This window comes from Lycorma delicatula, chromosome 10 (assembly GCF_047948215.1).
Source record: "Lycorma delicatula isolate Av1 chromosome 10, ASM4794821v1, whole genome shotgun sequence".
Taxonomy (NCBI): domain Eukaryota; kingdom Metazoa; phylum Arthropoda; class Insecta; order Hemiptera; family Fulgoridae; genus Lycorma; species Lycorma delicatula.
In genome coordinates this window covers 87,834,157-87,840,156 of record NC_134464.1, presented here as the reverse complement: position 1 = coordinate 87,840,156, position 6,000 = coordinate 87,834,157, and the positions used below count along the sequence as shown (strand labels likewise).

At 29.5% G+C, this 6,000-nt stretch overlaps 1 protein-coding gene across 1 annotated transcript in view; it reads left to right on the top strand.

The window, feature by feature from the left end:
* Positions 1 to 1,048: 1,048 nt before the first annotated feature.
* LOC142331059 (uncharacterized) overlaps positions 1,049 to 6,000 on the top strand; it is a 174,113-nt gene continuing 169,161 nt past the window's right edge. Inside the window, exon 1 of the mRNA XM_075376700.1 lies at positions 1,049 to 1,183. The gene's annotated coding sequence lies outside the window, so the exon portion shown is untranslated. The remainder of the gene's footprint in view (positions 1,184 to 6,000) is intronic.

Genomic DNA, 6,000 nt, shown 5'->3' with positions numbered 1-6,000 from the left:
GGCGTGTACTGACGCCTAGATTGCGCTGAATTGCATCGATAATAATTTCCTCAATAATAGCGTCGTGTTGGACAGATCGTTCGTAGATGGTATATAGTAGGTAATGACCAACAGTTTTACAACAATTTTTACAAATTTTACTTTCTTTTGTAACTTTTTTAGTTTTTTTTTAATGGTAAATTTTCCCGTTAAAACTTTCGAGTTCTACCCCACTCAATGGTGACACTGACGCCGAAATTTGACAAAGAAATTACACTATAGTCACGTCTCTGTACAAACTTTCATCAAAATTGGTTTATCCAGTTTAAGACGCCAACACTTGTACATACGTATCTACGTAAGTACGATTACCCCCATTTTTCATTTTAAATCTATACCCCATTTTTTGACTGATTATCATACGTTCCTTCTTACAGCGTAGCTCTAGAGCTATAATGCCAGGAAAGTCAAAAATAAACCCTCATCTATGAACAATGCTGAAGGAAAAAAGTAAAGAGTTAGTAAACATAGAAAGATAAATATAGTAAATGTAGTTTTATTTAAAATGGAAACTATTATCAGAATATTTTAATTAAAATAATTGCTTAATGTAGTAGGACATATTACTGGGAAGTTACGAAACTTTCCCCGGTTTTTTTTTTATATGAAATTAATTTTATTCATACTGCATTAATATTTTTAATAAATTAATTAATTTCATAATGTTTTGTAAATACGTTGATTTATTAATCTGAAACAAAAAAAGTTATGTTTTAATCCTATCACAAATTCTGAACTATTTTTTTTTAATTTACGTACAATTTACATACAAAGAGTTTCTCTTTACAGTAATTATATAATAAACCGATTATAATTTATTTGTTTATTCATTAAAAATTTATCTTGTTGAGTGAATGTTTAGCAGACAGGAAGTAGTGTGTTATTATACAAATCTTTACAGCTTTATCAATTTTACTGTTCGTTATCTATCAAAAGAGGATGACAAATAAAAAAGAAATAATTATAATAGATAATTATTTCAAAACATACTCACTAAATACTACAATTAATTTCCAGTTATGTACTAACATTTCAGTGTGTATGTGTAATAGAAGTAATAAGCAGTAATGGAATAAACAGAAAATTTAATGAATAGCAGTTTCTTTGAAGATAAAACAGAAAATATATTGGAATAATAATCACTGTAAGTAATATTTTCAAACTAATAATATATATTTGGTTTAGAAACGTGCACCATGTGTACCGAAATAATCAGTCAAACTGCAAATTTTTAGAAAACTGACTTTTCTGGATGGTGGAAAAAAAATTTATTTTCTAAACTAAAAATATTTATTAATATTCTAATCTACTTTTAAAAAAGTAGACAAAGGTTGGATTACCGACTTTTCGAAGAAAGTACGGTATTACTTCGGTCGCATGTTGAGAGGGTGAAAATGAATTTCCTTTGAGTTTTGAGGTATGAAAAGTACGAAAATACAATTTACTTAAATTGAGATTTCCTTATGTATACAATGTACCACAAAGTTCTCCTGTGACTTTCATAACATATTCGACTCTTGAAAATAATGGAAAAAGTTCACCATAAACATACGTCCTAAAATGTTTTGTTTGCAAGCTACGGCTAGTGAAAGATTTAGCTTGGATTTCAGCTACCCAGATGAAATGAGGTCGTTCTAAAATGTTTAAGTCGTTAATTAGGGTTCATAATTAGTAATTCCTTTTGCTATTTACCGGAAAAAACTAGGTCCCAGAACCGTGATCAAACGGGTTGGTCAAGAGATGAACGCGTCTTCCCAGTTGGTGCTGATTTCGAAGTCGAGAGTTCCAGCGTTCAAGTTCTAGCAAAGGCAGTTACTTTTATGCGGATTTGAATACCAGATCGTGGATACCGGTGTTCTTTGGTGGTCGGGTTTTAATTAACCGCAGATCTCACGAACGGTCAAACTGAGACTGTACATGACAACACTTCATTTACACTCGTACATATCAACCTCATTCGTCCTCTGAAGTAATACCCGAACGGTAATTCCCGGAGGGTAAACAGGAAAAAGAAAGAAGGTCCCAGAACCGTACCTTTAGCAGACTTTGACAGATCTGGGATGAAAACCAATAAATTGGGGTAAGAAACGCCATTTTTATGTTTAACGTAAAATAACTTAATTAAACGCATAATATATACATATGTTTTTACGGAACAACCAAAAAAACTTATTTGTCACCATATAATCGATTTATTTAAATTTAAAATATATGTATAATTTTTTAAAGTACTATAACGCGCGGTTACTTAATATTAACGGCGCGTAATTTATTTGATATGCATCATGAATTTTACACGAGATCTTGTATATCGACCGCCTGAATACTCGTACGCGCAGTTTGTTTACTCGAGTTCTATAAACTAGCCAGCCTTTGTGGCGCGAGTGGTAGAGTCTCGGCCTTCCAACCGGAGGTCCCGGATTCGAATTCCGGTCAGGCATGGCATTTTTCATACACGTTACAAATCATTCATCTCATTCTCTGAAGCAATACCTAACGGTGGTCCCGGAGAATTAAACAAGAAAAAAACTGTATAAGCTAACTGAATTTGGTATAAAGATGCTTTAGAAATAGATTAACTATTTGTATCGATATTTATTCAAGTTGTTAATTTATTATCGAATTTTGTAGGTAGTAACTAACAACAAAAGTTTATATGATTTAGAAAATTATAAAAGCTTCTTAATATTTTTCTTATCTTTGATGTAATCTTGGAGTAATTAAACCTTTTGGCCTTTTCAACGATTTTATCGGTTTTTTTTCTGACACGATGTAATAATCTATTTATTACGTAGATGAACATACCTTTTTGTTTGTAGTGAGTGAATCTCTTGAAAGTTGAACAATACTGCTAGAAATTCGCTATGTAATAAAAAAAATATATCTTAGAAAAAGTCAAAGAACTACAAGGTAATTTCGCGCTTGAAAGGTTTCATGATTTTATTAATTTTTTTATTCCCAGTTAAAATATATAATTGTTAAAATATTTATCGAAACCGGATTTATAAGAATAAAAATAAAAAGGACTACATGTATTTTTTTAACGTCTAGCTTTATTCAACGGATTAAAATTCACTGGAACCCCAAGTGAACTTCATATATTCAGTAGTACAAGGTCGAATCATCCGCATGTTCATAACGCAATTGAATGAAACCAGCTCTTTTTTCTCTCCTGATAAATTAACAATGCGGTTGACATTGTTGCCCGGATACTCGTATGACTTCTTTATCGAGCTATCATTTTTCTAGTGTTTCCGTCCTAGTATAAAAATCTATATCTTCTTTCTTTGCAACTAACATATTTCTATATATTTTTATTAGTAAAATCCTCTATTTACTAACAACTGCAATTTTTTATAGTTTAGTATTGTGAAACACTTCCGTTGTAAATTAACAATGAAAAATTAATTTTGAAAGCCAAGAATTTTTAGTGATATACTACTTACACAATTATGAGAACTAAAGTTATATTAAGATTAGTAATTTTGTAAAAAAAAATAAAATAAAATAACGTCTACTTCCAAAAGGTAAGGTATTATCCAGAAAAAATTACAATGAACTTGTAAACCGTACGATAATAGTCTCGCAGATATCATTTCTTCCGCTCAAAAAACAAAAATTTCTGTAATATAAATAAAACTGTTTTTAACAAAACGATACTGATATCAAAAAAGGTAAGACCCTACATTTCTATTATAAAAATCCGTTATTAATTTAGAATTTTCTTTAAATAAAAAAAAAAATGAAAAATATATTTAATAAACAATGTTTAAGCGTTCCATATAATAAGCAAAAAATAGAAACATTTATTACAAAACTTATCCGTCCGATTTTATTTATTAAACAACGAATAATGATAAGAATTGTATTATTTCTGTAAATGTGATACGTACTCGTATTACATGTAAATGAAATCGGGCCGGTAAGAGTTTTGTAATAAATTTTCCTTTTTTTTTCTTGTTATATGGAACGCTTAAACTTTGTTTATTATCTACTATTATATATCTATTATTGTCTATTACACATATTTAACAAGTACATTTTAAAGAAAATTCTAAATTAATAACAGATTTTGATAATAGAAATACAGTGTCACATTTTCTGATATCAGTATCGTTTTGTTAAAAACGGTTTTATTTATATTACAGAAATTTTTGTTTTTTGAGCGGAAGAAATGATATCTGCAATACTCTTACCGTACGGTTTATAATTTTTTTTTTTATTTCTGTGCGCTTTGTTAGATTATTCTTTTATTTTTTTATGAATTACTGATTATCTTATGGATTTACTATTAAAATTTATTGCCTTAGAACAAACAAATTTAATTTCACGGCTAATTTTTTTTTTGTTGACAGTCATATCATTCAATTCGTATCATATTTTTCCTTTTTAATAAAACCAGTATAGTTACCTTTACGAATCGAATATCCGTGATGTAATATTGCACTTATTACTTTGTAAGTGTAACCCTCGATTTTTATGGTCAAATTCGATTGATAAAATCGATATTATTTCTGTTTTATTTATTCCTTTTTTTAATAAAACTAGTAAAATCTCTTGTAAACTAATACTTTTATTATTTTTTTTTTTTTAAAGAAGCGATGGGAGTTAAAAAAACTTGTTTTATCTCTAGTACTTTCATTTACAACATTTACTATTAAAACAAGCTGTAGTACATTTTCTTTTAAATTTTACTATTTCAAGTACATTATCAGTTTTTGTACGCTAACTAGTATTATCAAGTATTGCTATGCAGCGGCGCGATTCGTAAAGGTACATTAAAAAGTGAATAAAATAACGTATTCGAGTCCCGCGGTTCATCAAATGTAAAAAAAAAATACGATGTCTAAGAAAATTCGAGGTATTTTTTTAAAAGTATTTTTTATTACTAATCTAACTGAATTAAAATATAATGTTTTCCCGCTTATTTACTTTATTCCCATTTTCATTTCACTGTTAGGTTAGGTCATGTTTAGAACTGTAAACGTAGTTCGTTGACTTCGTCGCCTCTTACCGACGCAGTTGTAACGAATTCCGTGAAAATGAATAAAAAGGAAAAACCCGCCGAATTTGTAAGCGGTAAATTCGTAATCGTAAATCAGCTGTTCGAAGTCGAGAGTTCTCAGGTTCAAATCCAAATAATGGTAATTGTTTATATTCGAATTGTAATATTTATCGTGTATGCCGATAACACCTCCGACCTACTGTACTCTACTCTTTATATAAACTTCGGGTCGTTGCAAACTAATTATGACAACATCGAATCTTATTGTCACTTAGAGATCACAATTTAACTTTCTACGTAACGTACGTTAAAATGTAACTAAAGATTCACATTTATTAAACTGAAAAATAAAGAAGGTTCTTTGTGTTCAAGTGTCGCCATGTTTGCTACTGGCGCAATGAAGCAGCAAGAAAGGGAATCATTCTATGTCCACGCGCGCAAATAAAACTGTTTTCTTGCTCTTTGATTCTAGCCTTAAATAAATACCGTATACCTCATCCAAGAGATATTATAACAAATTAAAACTTCGATATTCCTTTTTCAACACCCGATATAAAATATGTTTTTATTTTGTAAGCAAATAATGAAGAGACCCATCGACCCGATAGACCCGTTACGTTGGAACTGCTAAGCCCTTCAGAACAAAGAAAAATACAATATTTGATACGATAACAGAAATAATAATAATATTTATCCTTCTATAAAATATTTATTTGCTTATAAGAGAATATTAGCTAACATCGACTTATACAGCGGTGGGGCTGTATAAAATCAAAAAATGTAAACGTTATTCATCGTTTTCAAAATACAGGGTAAAACACATTAAAAATTATGTGGTACTCGTATATTGCAAAGAAATTGAGATAGCGATTATAGAAATTAAGAAAATCACCGAGAAACATAAAGACAGGTAATAAATACACAAATAACTTAAAGCTAACCCAGCTTCTTAATGT